The sequence below is a fragment of the Dreissena polymorpha genome, chromosome 13 (genome assembly GCF_020536995.1).
Source record: "Dreissena polymorpha isolate Duluth1 chromosome 13, UMN_Dpol_1.0, whole genome shotgun sequence".
NCBI lineage: Eukaryota > Metazoa > Mollusca > Bivalvia > Myida > Dreissenidae > Dreissena > Dreissena polymorpha.
The window spans coordinates 22746315-22762379 of record NC_068367.1 but is presented as its reverse complement, the minus strand read 5'-3'; the positions used below and the strand labels follow the sequence as shown (position 1 = coordinate 22762379).

Here is a 16065-nt window from a genome sequence, read left to right as displayed (position 1 = left end):
TATTGAGTGAAACAAACAAACTTTTAAAGGAAATTGAAGTTTAAGCATTTGACCTTCACATCGCACGTGGCCTTGACCTCGCGTCGGCGTTACTGCATATCTTCTAAATGACAAGGGCTGTGAAAGGATTTTCATAAAATTGTGCAATAATGTTAAAGTAATTGAATAACCTAAATAGTTCAACCAAGTTTTCTTGTAGAGGACACGAAAATTATGGGCAAAACGTTTGCCCTTAAAGTGACCTCGAACTTTTCCCGTCATGACTAACTCATAAAATTACCTTTAAACATATTTCACGTACATAATGTATTAATATTATGGTTAAATGGCACAACACCTCCCGCATCTTTATAGCTTTAAAACATTATGGAATGGCAACAAGTGTACGTTCCTTAGAATGCTAGTGCTAATGGTCGATTGCTAATAATCAATTAAATCCATTTTGTTCGGTGTATATCTTGAAAGCTGCTGTGTAAGTGGTATCTGCTTAGTACTTAATGCGTAGATGAATCTCACAACGGGGATGTGCTGGGCTCAAGAACCGTAAAACTCTTGCTTATACATTTAGTCAACTGTTTGCAAGACGGTTACGATGGATTTCATGGTGCGAAAGACAATGTGTATTTTTAGTCACTAAAACGAAACTGAAAATAAAATTGAAGGTATTTAAAAGCGTCTAACTAATCAGAGCGCTCATAATAGTGTTCATGTGATGCACGTGATCAAGCCGGCAGTCATGTGATTATTTTTTTCCACGGATCAAATTGTACACAGTCAACTTTTTCTCCAAACGAAGCACATCAGAATTGCAAGGTTGGTTCTTTATTATATGACATTTCAATATGTTAAACTGCACGTAATCTTCTTTTTAAAAGTGAAACATTTGCTTGGTTGTAGTTTCTTTTTCAAAATATGCATTATAAGCTATGGGTGGGGAAAGTCAATATAAATTGCCGCCTTAAGAGTCTTTAGATGTGTCGCATAATTGGTGTATTTCATGTATATTCCTTGTTCGGTGTAACTGAAACATAATATCTGTCTTCATGAAGAAATGCATAAATGGGCATCATATGTCATCGTCAAATTAGACGAGAAAAAATGCACCAAGTTATGGCCCATGGCTGGGTTCACTAATTTGTTATGTCTATTGTAAGCACATGCAGCACTGTTAATTTGTGTATATTTTCATGTTAAATGACAGGTGACAGTTAAACAAACGTGGTCTCGCTTAATTATTGGCATATATATGCACACGATATGTAAGTCACACATAAAGCCATCCCGTATCAGGTAATTCAACTCATGTTAAAGTCAATCATCCAGACAGCTGTCACCCAATTTATTTGTCCATTATTGTATAAATTGGCATCTGCGTTGTATGAAAGAGAGTCTTACTTAAACGGCCGAACATACAAGTCGCATTATTGCTGGCTTTCGCGGGATGGGCCCATTGCGGGCTTCGCATGTATCTTGTATTTGACAAACATTTTGGAAACGTTGTGCTGTGCTAGAATATATTCAACAGAAATAAATCACGATGAAAACAGAAATGAACTTTTGTTGGTTACTGTGTCTTTTCCACGAACGATACACAATTACGCTACACAGTACATTTTATGGAGCCGTGTACCATGGATACGACCGAAGTACGATCACAAGTGCGATCACGTGCCGAAAAAATGAAAACATCACAACCACAACGCGACATGAATTCAGGTCAGTTGTATAAAACAATTATGGCAAACTTGGAGAGGGAATTTCAAAATTTATAAAGTAGAAAATGAAAGTAAAAGGCGTCATGACAACGAAATTTTTAAGAATTGTTTTAAAGAATTTTATGTAGTTAGATGTTAAACATAATAATGATGATAATAAATTATGTATGAACAAATTTTGCAAATATCAAAATCATGCCAATTTCGCATTTATCGGCACATTTTTATAAATAGCGGTGAATTGAGAATAAAAAGAGATATTTGAGTTTTACATTATTTTTATGAGTTATGGAACTCATTAAATTAAAGGTGTACACACAGAGAGTATTTACAGAATTTTTATATATTTTTGGTATTGTTAGAATATAGGATTATGTACGGACTTGTGGTGTTTTTTTTGCATACCAATACATTTTAAATTGTTAGAATGTTTGTAAATTTTCATTAAATTAAAATGTACGAGAAAAATATGAGTATTCAAAACAGTTTTGTTTATTATTTTAATTAAGAAAATTTGTGGATGATTTTATTTATTAATATAATAGAAAAACTCGAAGAAGGAACAAATATAAAAAATATTCAAAGAATTTACCTAGTATTTTACATTGGCAGAATTAAGAATTTAGGAATTTAGATTATTTAAGACAGTTTTGTTTATTTTTTTATTAAGAAAATAAGGCAGGTTTTGTTTATTAGAATGATAAAGAAAATTAAAGAGGACGAATAGATAAAATTATTGGAAAATTTAAAAATAGTTTTCCGAATTGTAAAAGAAAGAAAATAGGAAATAAGAAAAATAATGTTGATTGCGAATATGAATAAGGCAGACACACAAAAAAATATATTATGTAAATATGTATATACGTCATTGTGTTGATGCAAATATATGTAGGATATCGGTAATATTGAAGGTCTTGAGTAATTTTAAGTAAGAATTTAATGCGATCTGACGCGTATAGCGCAGTGAAAATATAACGATATGTACGCATTAAATTTCTAATATAATTGTTTAAGGGTTACAATTATATTTTATGAGCACGGCTGACTGATCAGCGTTCGGACATACCGAGCCCGAGGTTGTGATTACCTTAGCGTCCTCATGAGTTAGAGAATTTATCCCTGTGCCATCGAAGCAAATTACGCTATGGACAGAAGATGCGATGTCGCATAAGAATTATTTGAGTAGTTCGATTAGGAATAAAGACCTGAATTTTGAAGTATACCGATACGTGTTCTTATATTATGAATGCATATATATAAAAGTCTGCCTTGTCATATTTGCGCATTTTTACAAGTGCACAGGTCAAACATGTCAATAAATCTATGCCCAACGGCAAAACTATAGTGATAAAGATGAGGTTTATGAACAGGTACGTCTATCATTACCCATTACTCTAGGTCAATAAAGTGGCGCGCGCCTGTCAAAAATTTACTGGCCGCACGTGCGTAAAATGATTATGCCTAAGGCGGTACACAAGTCATATTAAGTAAATGGCTTGTCAGATGTCAAACTGTCATGTACTTATCCGAAGTATGTTTTGAGGAATTGACTAATATTTTTTCGTTGTGAAGAATTTATTTTTTTGAATAAGATATCACAGTAAGTTGTCATGACGATATTTAACAATAACTAAGGGGATATTTATAAATGTTTGCCATGATTTTGAACAACTGATACTTGTATCACCACGACGCAGATAAAAATATCGAGGTTTGAAGACAACGCCGAAGAAGAGCGACTTCGCCAGACAACGCCTTCCACAACGAATAGAAAAAACAAACAACATAATTAGAATGGAACATCACGGCGTTTACTCTCAAAGTGAATACCTGGTTCTATCGCTAAAAGAAGACCAACGCCAGAAGATTTCGAAGGACAACAAGTGACGCAACACTGGACACAATACTTGTGACGTTAAACACTATAGAGTAGATGCAGCCGTTCAACTGTTTGACGTGCGTAGATAACGCATTTGGAATGATACTTCCGAGGCCTAAGACATCAAGGAGAACACTGCTATAGTTAATACCTCGTGAGCATTATGGCCAATAGAAGATCTTAATGTCCCAAGAGAAATGAAGACGCTGGAACCAAGAACAAAAGTACAATCAACAACAACAGAAACAACAATGCGATCACAAAGGTTTTAACATACGTCACAATTGATAAGCAACGCGGTACGCATCAACACCATATCCAGAGACAATATCACGATGGATTCAACAACAGAAACAACGACGTGATGACGGCTGGTTCAGCGACAAAAACAACAGAAACCACGATGACATATCCAGCCTCGATGTGAACCTCGATACGCAGATGAGTGCAAGTCACACATAAAGCCATCCCGTATCAGGTAATTCAACTCATGTTAAAGTCAATCATCCAGACCCGATTGAGTAAAATGATTTTCGGATGATAATTCAAGATAAAAAACCTGTGCTAGTTTGGGAACAACTGGATGAAAATTGTGGACTTTGAACAACGATTTTAAAATTTCTCAACTTCTAAGGAAGATAACTATGGAGGTAATGATCGGATAAGGCTAAAGGGCCCATACCACCTGGATAGTAATGAGTGGCGCGCTTCGCGCTCTATATGTGGTTCTTTAAAAAAAACTCCGAGGAGTGCTTGACTCTCGGGAAATGGGTTGCTGGGACACAGCTCCTCCTTGATAAGCGGCTGCTTCCTTTATTGCAACTCATTGTTATAATCAACAATACGTGTCGCGCTTCGCGCACTATATGTGGTAGGGATAGTACTTAGAGCCTATGATAGACAACCATAAAAATACATGGACAACAGATGTGTTGTTTGCATTTATTTGTTAATATAAAAACACGTGTATTTTTTATAAGATATTTAAGTGATGTAAGAAATTTTAATTAACGTGGTCACCACGCGGCATCCATTAATTTTAATAAAAATGTACAATGGATTTTTAAATGTATACATAAAATAAAGCTTTATTATATTTATTAACTTGACTGAAACAAATTGTCAGCCGCCGAACTGTTCCGTTCTTGCCGGAACCCGGGATTGAACCGATGCCTTTAGATGATTGTTGCGTAAACAACTTCAGTCCAACGCTCTCCCAACTGAGCTATTCCGGCTGACATCATTTTTGTACTGCTATTTGGTAAAGATGTGTATAGCGATCGTTATTATATGTCTATTAATAAACTAATACATTGTACGTTTTCGTACCACTACGCCTTCCAATAAACTTGCTTGCGCGATAGGTCGTCAAATATCTTACTATATTGATTCTCCACTAAATAATCAATTTAGAAAAACCACAAAATAAATATATTGTGATTACCCGGTAGGTTTTGTTTTTATACACAACCAGAAAGTTTCGCGTTTTGCCCAGTGCCTGTGATCTTTCCCCTGTGATCAGTTGTGGATCAGTTATTAATTAAAACAATTAGCTTTGCATTATTGGCAATACATGTTGTAATAAATTTAATAGGCACAAATGCAGTACTTATTTACACTTATTTACACACAAAAATCACCACTATGCAAGATATTCTTAAAACGAAAATATATACATTGATCCGTAAAATTACTTCTCCTCCCATAAGCGAAAAAAATGCACTATATACTAGTCGCCGCTCTCCAGAGCGACGCCAATAATTACTAGTGATTATATCGTACATGTTTTGACAGTGCCCTATTGCACTGATATCGTATACAGGATTTGATCGTGGGATGTTGTGATTGCGATTGTAGCAAATGATGCTTGAATTTAACTTAAGTGTGGCATATTTTTAACAAGAAAGTCTGTCAATCACTTTCTATTTAATGATTATCAATCATGAAAGGACATGAAACATTGCTTTTAATCAACAATAGCTGTCGAAGAGTCAATGCATTTAAATATGATGTACTCCTTTTTATCAGCTATTAATGTGCACAAAAAACTCACACAGTTAATTTGTGTTTAAATGCATTTTATTATTGACTTTTAGAGACGCAACCTCCGCGCAGAGATTTGACGGGAACCGGCATAAGACTAGCCAAGTTGTACACTAATTTTACCGTTGTTAGTTTTACTTATTTTTAATTATTTTTTTTGTATCATAAACATTAACTTATACAATATTTTTAAAATATAAAAGAAAATCACACTTCTTTGCATAATATGATTCTCAAACAAAAAATAATAATGTCGTACCAAATCTGGTAGGATTTTATTGTGATGGCAGAGGTTGTTTGTGAGAGCAATGAACGACAACTCTGCATGGAGATTATTAGTGACGATGGAAATCAAAATTGTTTACGACGAACCGGTACTGTAAATAATTGAACAACTTATGATGAGTGAATATAAATTTTCGTACGAGTTTTTGCTATTGATTTTCACAATTTGTACGAACTAGTTTGATTTCATGTTATGTTTGATCTATATATTTTTCGGCATAGTGCATAAGTTTTCCTGTTTACACTTTTAAATTAATGTTTTAAGTCATTTTCGATAACGCAGTAAAACGAAAGAGTATCTGCTGCGTGTTCGCATACGACTGACATGTTCGAAAATATTTTCGATCACTACGTAAACCAACACGAAAAATTAACAAAAATACAACTAACAAGAGAAGCAATATCTGTGGGCATTATTTTGCGTACTCAATATATAAAGGGACCGTTTCACAGATTTTGGCATGTATTGAAGTTTGGCATTAAATTCTTGATATTGATAAATATAAACGTTGGATCTAAAAACATCCAGTAAAAAAAAACAAGAATAAAATTAAAGAAAGTAAAAAAAAAGTAACCCCCAACTGGGCTCGAACCACTGACCACTGGAGTCGATCAAAGTCTACCGCTTAGACCACTCGACCATCCGTGCTCATTCAATGAGTGATTTATTTTATGCTTTATATAAGCAATCCTCGTAGTTTCACAAAATATAACGACAACAACAGAACTCTCCAAATTATTCATTTCGCTTTGCAACGCTTTATAATTTCCAGGTTTTCAAATCGTCAAAATATGCATATAATAGATATTTTAGAGCATGGCAAAATTGTTTTCTCACAAATATCATAACTACAACGAACATTTGCAAATCTGAAAGATTTTTGTTAATTTTTTCAATTTACCATAACGTGAAAAGGCCCCTATAAAACAATACAGGAAACATTCGAAAAATATAAACTAGCATTGTAATAATCATTTAGCCAAATTAGAAAATTAACAATTTGTTTGAATATTGTCATTTTGCCAATTTGTAAATAAGTTTCTTATTATGAAATGTGTTTTATGTGGTGAAAATAAGACAATTCAAAGGAATACTTATAATGAAATAACGACGCAATCATTTACTGTTTATGTGTTCTATGCAATCACAGTTAATGTTCAAATCATCACCGGACTAAGTTCAAAAGTCGTACACACTTTTATTAAGACACTTCACAGAATTTTGGGAATAACATGTTTCGGTATTTCGCGATGTATTGCACACTTACTCATCTAAAGGCACTGTAATATTATCCGAGTATAAAGTATATTTAAAGAAGAAAAACACGTTTTAAAGGGATCTTTTCACGCTTTGGTAAATTGACAAAATTGAAAAAAGTTGTTTCAGATTCGCAAATTTTCGTTTTAGTTATGATATTTGTGAGGAAACAGTAATACTGAACATTTACCATGGTCTAATATAGCCATTATATGCATCTTTTGACGATTTTAAAACCTAAAAATTATAAAGCGTTGCAACGCGAAACGATTGAATAATTTGGAGAGTTCTGTTTTTGTCGTTAAATTTTGTGAAACTACGAAGATTGCTTATATAAGGTATAAAATACATCAAGTATGTGTACTCGGCGCAATAGCTCAGTAGGCTAATGCGTTTTTACTTCAGGACTCTGGCAGGACTCCAGGGGTCACTGGTTCGAATCCTGCTCCGGGCAATGTTCTTTTCCTTTTTTTAATTTTATTCTTGATTTTTTACTGGAGCTTTTACGATCCAATGTTTACAATTATCAATATAAAGCATTTAATGAATAAGTTAAAAAATGCCAAAATCTGTGAAAAGGCCCCTTTAAATGTTTCATTTAAGCAAACAGAATCGGTAAATTCTAGTGATTGGCAATGATTATGTAATATGTCCAATAGAACCGAGTGAATAATTAGTGAACCTTACACGGATTTCATGAAATAAATAAATTAAAGTAACGGTCATTTTATTTTTTTAAAGTTTTTTTTTATTGGTTTATATATATGCATTGTCACATATCGTTCTATTATGGACGATGCACACAATCACAATATGCGATTGACATTCAAATCGTGCATTCGCAACCATTCATAACCTCCATGCAGAGATTTGACTGGAACCAGCATAGCTTGATCAAATCCCTTCCAAGAACATTTACTCCGCGCGTTGTTTACCTTAAGTCGATACGTCACATCCGGGAAAGGGACAGCACTCTAGTGGTAATGGATTAGGCCAACTTAACTTAAAACTTCGCTTCTGTGAACAATTTTAACAAGAACTAAAACAGTAAATATATATTAAATATGTTTTCAATATTTTATAAATACAATTGAACATGTTTCTTTCACTTTTCTTAAGAACAATTTTCACTCTTCTTTAGCACAGCATGGGCACATAAATGTTGCACCTCTTCTGATGACTTTAATTTCTGTACAAAATGACAGGTGTACCCAGTGGTTGCAGGCTCTATTGTCACACTGTGCCCATTTTACAAAAGTCGTTTGAGATAAGCCTGAAGAGAAAACAAGTAAAAAAAATCACCATTAAGAAGAGGTCTGAAAACCAATTAAAAAAAAAAAGCTTTGCCTTAAATTTACTACGATTTACTACTACTATTTTCCGATATGAAGCGCTGTCAATGAAAGTGTTATGTTAAGATCGTCTGCTTTACATTTCAATTTGTCACATTATGGTTAGAAATTGTAGGTAGAATATGTGGGTTTACCTCATGTAAGAAATATTGAAAATTTTATCAAAAGGGCCAGTAAACATGACGGTCACAAAGTGCACATATGTTCAAATAAGCTTATCGATGAGGGAGAGATTAAAGAATAGTATAGTTGACACAAGGCCGGGTATGTTTGTATTGGTCAGGCAAAAGTGTTTATTCAGTTAAATCTCTCATCAAAAGGTTGGATAAAGCTTGTTAATATTTGGGTGGTTTGTTTATCCCGTTCCCAGGGCTTCATTGATTCAGTATCTTAAGTAATCCATCCAACCAGAAACAAGCACGTATAGAACACTGACCAATGGGATTCATAACTGAGTTTCACGGGTCAGATGTTAGAGGGAAACAAGACAGTTAGCGTTTAGACTTGGAGGTGTACGGATCGAGAAAGATACGATCATATAGCTATCAGACTGTATTTGTATAACCGAAAATATTAAGTATGTTAGACATTAAATTGGACTAGAAACTGATACATGGTGTTGTTGAATATTTTATCCTATATTATGCAGAGAAACCGATATAATAGAGAGGGACCGACTTGTCCCATGCGTGACACGAGAAAATGGTAGTTAATGCAAATCTCGTCATCTTGGCAATTCGCGCATGACGAGATATCAAATGATAGGCTACACACCGGTAATTTAAGAGTAATAAACATTGCCAGTAACTATGTGTCGTCTATGAACTATGAACGATTACGGGACACATTTTTGTGGGAATTTAATAAAAAGGACCAATAAAATGTATGGGATATAATTAAATTTGTGTAAATTTAGTTAAATTTTTATTTTGAAATGCAATTTTACCTGTTTTTTCCTCATTTTGTTTTTATTTGTTTTTGTTTATAAGCGTAGTTATGTCACTTCATCGAAATACTCGGAGCGCTTGCGTGTGACGTCATCCAAATGGCCGCGTTCTTAATGTAAACAAAGTGGTCGAAATTAGGTCATGGTCGACTTACGGTAATCCTACGATATATAGATAAAGTATGCCTTTATATGTGCTGCACGTGTGTTTATATATGTTTCTCTTTCCAGTCTTGTAATAAAATGTGTTGGAAAAAAGCTTTTCATTTTAGCGCAAAGACATTATTACCTACATAAATGATTGCTAAATTGGGCGCTTCTTACACTTTAACGGGCCTTTTCACGTTTTGGTAAATTGACACAATTAAAATAAGCTGTTTCAGATTTGCAAATTTTCGTTTTAGTTATGATATTTGTGAGGAAACGGTAATACAGAACATTTACCATGCTCTAAAATAGCCATTTTATGCATCTTTTGACGATTTAAAAACCCGAAAATTAAACGAAAATTATAAAGCATTGCAACGCGAAACGAATTAATAATTTGGAGAGTTCTGTTGTTGTCGTTATATTTTGTGAAACTACAAGGATTGGTTATATCAAATATAAAATACACCTATCATTGTATCCGGAAGGATGGCCGAGTGGTTTATGTTGGAGGCTTTTTACTCCATGACTCCAGGGGTCAGTGGTTCGAGCCCTGCTAAGGGTTACCTTTTTATCTTTTTTTTTTCACTGGAGCTTTTTATATCCAATGTTAAAATTTATCAATATAAAGCATTTCATGACAAACTTCAAAACATGCCAAAATCTGTGAAAAGGCCCCTTTAAACGGTTGAATTTATACATCTTTGAAGATCTTTGCTTTGAACCGGTGAAAAAAATGTCATTACATGTAATATTTTGCGAGTCAATCGACACCGTTATGTACGATCCCGATACAGACAAAACAAATTTTAATTGTCTGTACCTAGCCTGTAGGTAGCAGTACACGGTAGGAAGCAGAAATATGCGAATTTGCCCCGGTCAAAAAGTGAAATATTGGGAAAGGGTTGGTTTCAATGTCAAATTTGAGGGTAATAGGTCTTATTGTACCCCCAAATTGCATTAAATCCTAAGAATATGACCATTTTCAAATGCGAAACTGTGGGGTCATGACCTCTTGTTGTTGTTGTGTTCTTTGTTACTCAGGAGGGGCAACAGCGGTAGGCATATTGTATTTTGGGTTCTTTTTAAGCTGGAATCGCTAGTAGGGTCACGCTGTGAATTATTGCGCGAAAACCACCTGGATACCTGGTATTTATTCATGGTTTGATGGGTTGTGCTATGTTTTGCGTGTAAAAATATCACTCCAAAAGAAGGCTATCATTACGTTTCATTCGTCCCCAGCCACTTTCGTACATGGTAAAAAGTTGATTTTGAAGCCCCTTTTTGCGGCCTTGTCATTCTTTCATTTTTCAAATTGTCATTAGTATCACCTGTACAGGTTCCATATGCTATTTTTTTATCTTAAATGTAAGTTTCAGACTACTTGTGTGCAGTGAATGTGTTTTTATGATTGCAGGTTCGTGGTTTTCTGAATTGAGCGTGGTGCAGATCAAGAAGGCGTCCGCGGCTCCGTGTGTGTCTACTGTGGTCTGCTACCTTAAGTGGTAAATGACAAAAAAAAAATACACAGCCTACCTGTGAAATGTATTTTTTTAAGCTTTTACACTAACGTGCAGTGTGGAAATGGGCTTTGATGAGCTTAAATTTCATAATTTGGATGTAAATAACTGATCTGAAAAAGGGAGGTAATTCAAATATTAAAAAATGGCTATTTTCAGCTGGAATCCGCAAAAAGCTCTTACAGTGATTTGGCTGTCGGACATCCAGTTTGTTATTATTTTATCACGTTACTCTTACCGTTACATGTTATTTGAGTGTTTCTCATGTTCTAAGTGTCTTATGTATGCTTAAACAGTTGTATTAATGAAAGAAAAGGAGGAAAATAGACAAAAATCAAGGACATTGGCACTCCGCAGGCTGAAAAATCAACTATTTTTCTCAAAAATTAGGTCCAGACATGTTGGGAAAGGTATCGGCTGTGCAATTAAGATATATATAAGCATGAGCAGAGTGTTTACAGGGTTTCAAAAAGGTTCCAGGAGACATTTTAAGTGTGTCTCTCTTAGAACTCTGAAATCATGAATTATCAGTGTAATAGGAGGAAAGTGTCACTTTGGGTTAAGTGTTTGGTGTGAAGAAAGGCAGTCTTTTTTGCAAAACAGTCGATTGAAAACAGTCTGTTTTTTTAGGAATTGTCTAAAATACTAGAAAAAGATGCTTTAACAGTTATGAAAAAGAGTAATTGGTGTCCTTAATTGGTAAATGACAAATTTTTTTTACACAGCCGGCCTGTGAAATGTATTTTTTTAAGATTTTACACCAACGTCCAGTCAAGAAATGGGCTTGGATGAGCTTAGTTTTCATAATTTGGATGTAAATAACTGATCTAAATAAGGGAAATGATTCAAATATTGAAAAATTTGCTATTTATGTTCCCCAGTCTATTCTGGGGGACATATTGTTTTTGCCCTGTCTGTTGGTTTGTTCGTTGGTTTGTTTGTTTGCGTCAAACTTTTACATTTACCATAACTTATGCAATATTAAAGATAGCAACTTGATATTTGGCAAGCATGTGTATCTCATAGAGCTGCACATTTTGAGTGGTGAAAGGTCAAGGTCAAAGTCATCCTTCAAGGTTAAAGGTCAAGGTCAAAGGTCAAATTTGGCAATATTGAAGATAGCAACTTGATATCTGGCATGCATGTGTACCTCATGGAGCTGCACATTTTGAGTGGTGAAAGGTCAAGGTCATCCGTCAATGTCAAAGGTCAAGTTCAAAGGTCATATATATGAGGGGGGGTGTACAAAGTGTTTCACAAACACATCTTGTTTCAGCTGGAATCAGAAAAAAGCTCTTAACAGTGAAATGGCTGTCCGACATCGCGTTTGTTATTATTTTATCAGGTTATTCTTACTGTTTCATGTTATTTGAGTGTTTCTCGTGTTCTTAGTGTCTTATGTATGCTAAAACAGTTGTATTCATGTAGGAGAAGGAGCAAAATAGACAAAATTCAAGTAAATTGGCACCCCAGGGGCTGAAAAATCAACTATTTTTCTCAAAAATTAGGTCCAGACATGTTGGAAAAGGTATCTGCTGTGCAAGTAAGATGTATATTAGCATGAGTAGAGTGTTTATAAAAAGGAAAAAGGTTTGAAAGGTGTCTAAAAGGTTCCAAGAGACATTTAAAGAGTCTCTCACTCAGAACTCTGAATGCATGAATTCTCTGTGAAATAGAAGTAAAGTGTGCACTTTGGGTTAAGTGTTTGATATGAAGAAAGACAGTCTTTTTTGCAGTACAGTTGAGTGAAAACAGTGTGTTTTTGCCAGGAATAGTCCAAAATACTAGAAAAAGATGCTTTTGCAGAAATGAAAAAGAATAATTGATGTCCTTAAGTGGTAAATGACAAAAAAAAAATACACAGCCTACCTGTGAAATGTATTTTTTTAAGCTTTTACACTAACGTGCAGTGTGGAAATGGGCTTTGATGAGCTTAAATTTCATAATTTGGATGTAAATAACTGATCTGAAAAAGGGAGGTAATTCAAATATTAAAAAATGGCTATTTTCAGCTGGAATCCGCAAAAAGCTCTTACAGTGATTTGGCTGTCGGACATCCAGTTTGTTATTATTTTATCACGTTACTCTTACCGTTACATGTTATTTGAGTGTTTCTCATGTTCTAAGTGTCTTATGTATGCTTAAACAGTTGTATTAATGAAAGAAAAGGAGGAAAATAGACAAAAATCAAGGACATTGGCACTCCGCAGGCTGAAAAATCAACTATTTTCTTCAAAAATTAGGTCCAGACATGTTGGGAAAGGTATCGGCTGTGCAATTAAGATATATATAAGCATGAGCAGAGTGTTTACAGGGTTTCAAAAAGGTTCCAGGAGACATTTTAAGTGTGTCTCTCTTAGAACTCTGAAATCATGAATTATCAGTGTAATAGGAGGAAAGTGTCACTTTGGGTTAAGTGTTTGGTGTGAAGAAAGGCAGTCTTTTTTGCAAAACAGTCGATTGAAAACAGTCTGTTTTTTTAGGAATTGTCTAAAATACTAGAAAAAGATGCTTTAACAGTTATGAAAAAGAGTAATTGGTGTCCTTAATTGGTAAATGACAATTTTTTTTTACACAGCCGGCCTGTGAAATGTATTTTTTTAAGATTTTACACCAACGTCCAGTCAAGAAATGGGCTTGGATGAGCTTAGTTTTCATAATTTGGATGTAAATAACTGATCTAAATAAGGGAAATGATTCAAATATTGAAAAATGGCTATTTATGTTCCCCAGTCTATTCTGGGGGACATATTGTTTTTGCCCTGTCTGTTGGTTTGTTCGTTGGTTTGTTTGTTTGCGTCAAACTTTTACATTTACCATAACTTATGCAATATTAAAGATAGCAACTTGATATTTGGCAAGCATGTGTATCTCATGGAGCTGCACATTTTGAGTGGTGAAAGGTCAAGGTCAAAGTCATCCTTCAAGGTTAAAGGTCAAGGTCAAAGGTCAAATTTGGCAATATTGAAGATAGCAACTTGATATCTGGCATGCATGTGTACCTCATGGAGCTGCACATTTTGAGTGGTGAAAGGTCAAGGTCATCCGTCAATGTCAAAGGTCAAGTTCAAAGGTCATATATATGAGGGGGGGTGTACAAAGTGTTTCACAAACACATCTTGTTTCAGCTGGAATCAGAAAAAAGCTCTTAACAGTGAAATGGCTGTCCGACATCGCGTTTGTTATTATTTTATCAGGTTATTCTTACTGTTTCATGTTATTTGAGTGTTTCTCATGTTCTTAGTGTCTTATGTATGCTAAAACAGTTGTGTTCATGTAGGAGAAGGAGCAAAATAGACAAAATTCAAGGAAATTGGCACCCCAGGGGCTGAAAAATCAACTATTTTTCTCAAAAATTAGGTCCAGACATGTTGGAAAAGGTATCTGCTGTGCAAGTAAGATGTATATCAGCATGAGTAGAGTGTTTATAAAAAGGAAAAAGGTTTGAAAGGTGTCTAAAAGGTTCCAAGAGACATTTAAAGAGTCTCTCACTCAGAACTCTGAATGCATGAATTCTCTGTGAAATAGAAGTAAAGTGTGCACTTTGGGTTAAGTGTTTGATATGAAGAAAGACAGTCTTTTTTGCAGTACAGTTGAGTGAAAACAGTGTGTTTTTGCCAGGAATAGTCCAAAATACTAGAAAAAGATGCTTTTGCAGAAATGAAAAAGAATAATTGATGTCCTTAAGTGGTAAATGACAAAAAAAAAATACACAGCCTACCTGTGAAATGTATTTTTTTAAGCTTTTACACTAACGTGCAGTGTGGAAATGGGCTTTGATGAGCTTAAATTTCATAATTTGGATGTAAATAACTGATCTGAAAAAGGGAGGTAATTCAAATATTAAAAAATGGCTATTTTCAGCTGGAATCCGCAAAAAGCTCTTACAGTGATTTGGCTGTCGGACATCCAGTTTGTTATTATTTTATCACGTTACTCTTACCGTTACATGTTATTTGAGTGTTTCTCATGTTCTAAGTGTCTTATGTATGCTTAAACAGTTGTATTAATGAAAGAAAAGGAGGAAAATAGACAAAAATCAAGGACATTGGCACTCCGCAGGCTGAAAAATCAACTATTTTTCTCAAAAATTAGGTCCAGACATGTTGGGAAAGGTATCGGCTGTGCAATTAAGATATATATAAGCATGAGCAGAGTGTTTACAGGGTTTCAAAAAGGTTCCAGGAGACATTTTAAGTGTGTCTCTCTTAGAACTCTGAAATCATGAATTATCAGTGTAATAGGAGGAAAGTGTCACTTTGGGTTAAGTGTTTGGTGTGAAGAAAGGCAGTCTTTTTTGCAAAACAGTCGATTGAAAACAGTCTGTTTTTTTAGGAATTGTCTAAAATACTAGAAAAAGATGCTTTAACAGTTATGAAAAAGAGTAATTGGTGTCCTTAATTGGTAAATGACAAATTTTTTTTACACAGCCGGCCTGTGAAATGTATTTTTTTAAGATTTTACACCAACGTCCAGTCAAGAAATGGGCTTGGATGAGCTTAGTTTTCATAATTTGGATGTAAATAACTGATCTAAATAAGGGAAATGATTCAAATATTGAAAAATGGCTATTTATGTTCCCCAGTCTATTCTGGGGGACATATTGTTTTTGCCCTGTCTGTTGGTTTGTTCGTTGGTTTGTTTGTTTGCGTCAAACTTTTACATTTACCATAACTTATGCAATATTAAAGATAGCAACTTGATATTTGGCAAGCATGTGTATCTCATGGAGCTGCACATTTTGAGTGGTGAAAGGTCAAGGTCAAAGTCATCCTTCAAGGTTAAAGGTCAAGGTCAAAGGTCAAATTTGGCAATATTGAAGATAGCAACTTGATATCTGGCATGCATGTGTACCTCATGGAGCTGCACATTTTGAGTGGTGAAAGGTCAAGGTCATCCGTCAATGTCAAAGGTCAAGTT

At 34.6% G+C, this 16065-nt stretch overlaps 1 protein-coding gene across 1 annotated transcript in view; it reads left to right on the top strand.

The window, feature by feature from the left end:
• Positions 1–678: 678 nt before the first annotated feature.
• Positions 679–16065, top strand: part of LOC127854512 (uncharacterized) — a 40087-nt gene continuing 24700 nt past the window's right edge. The window contains exon 1 of the mRNA XM_052389576.1: positions 679–813. The gene's annotated coding sequence lies outside the window, so the exon portion shown is untranslated. The remainder of the gene's footprint in view (positions 814–16065) is intronic.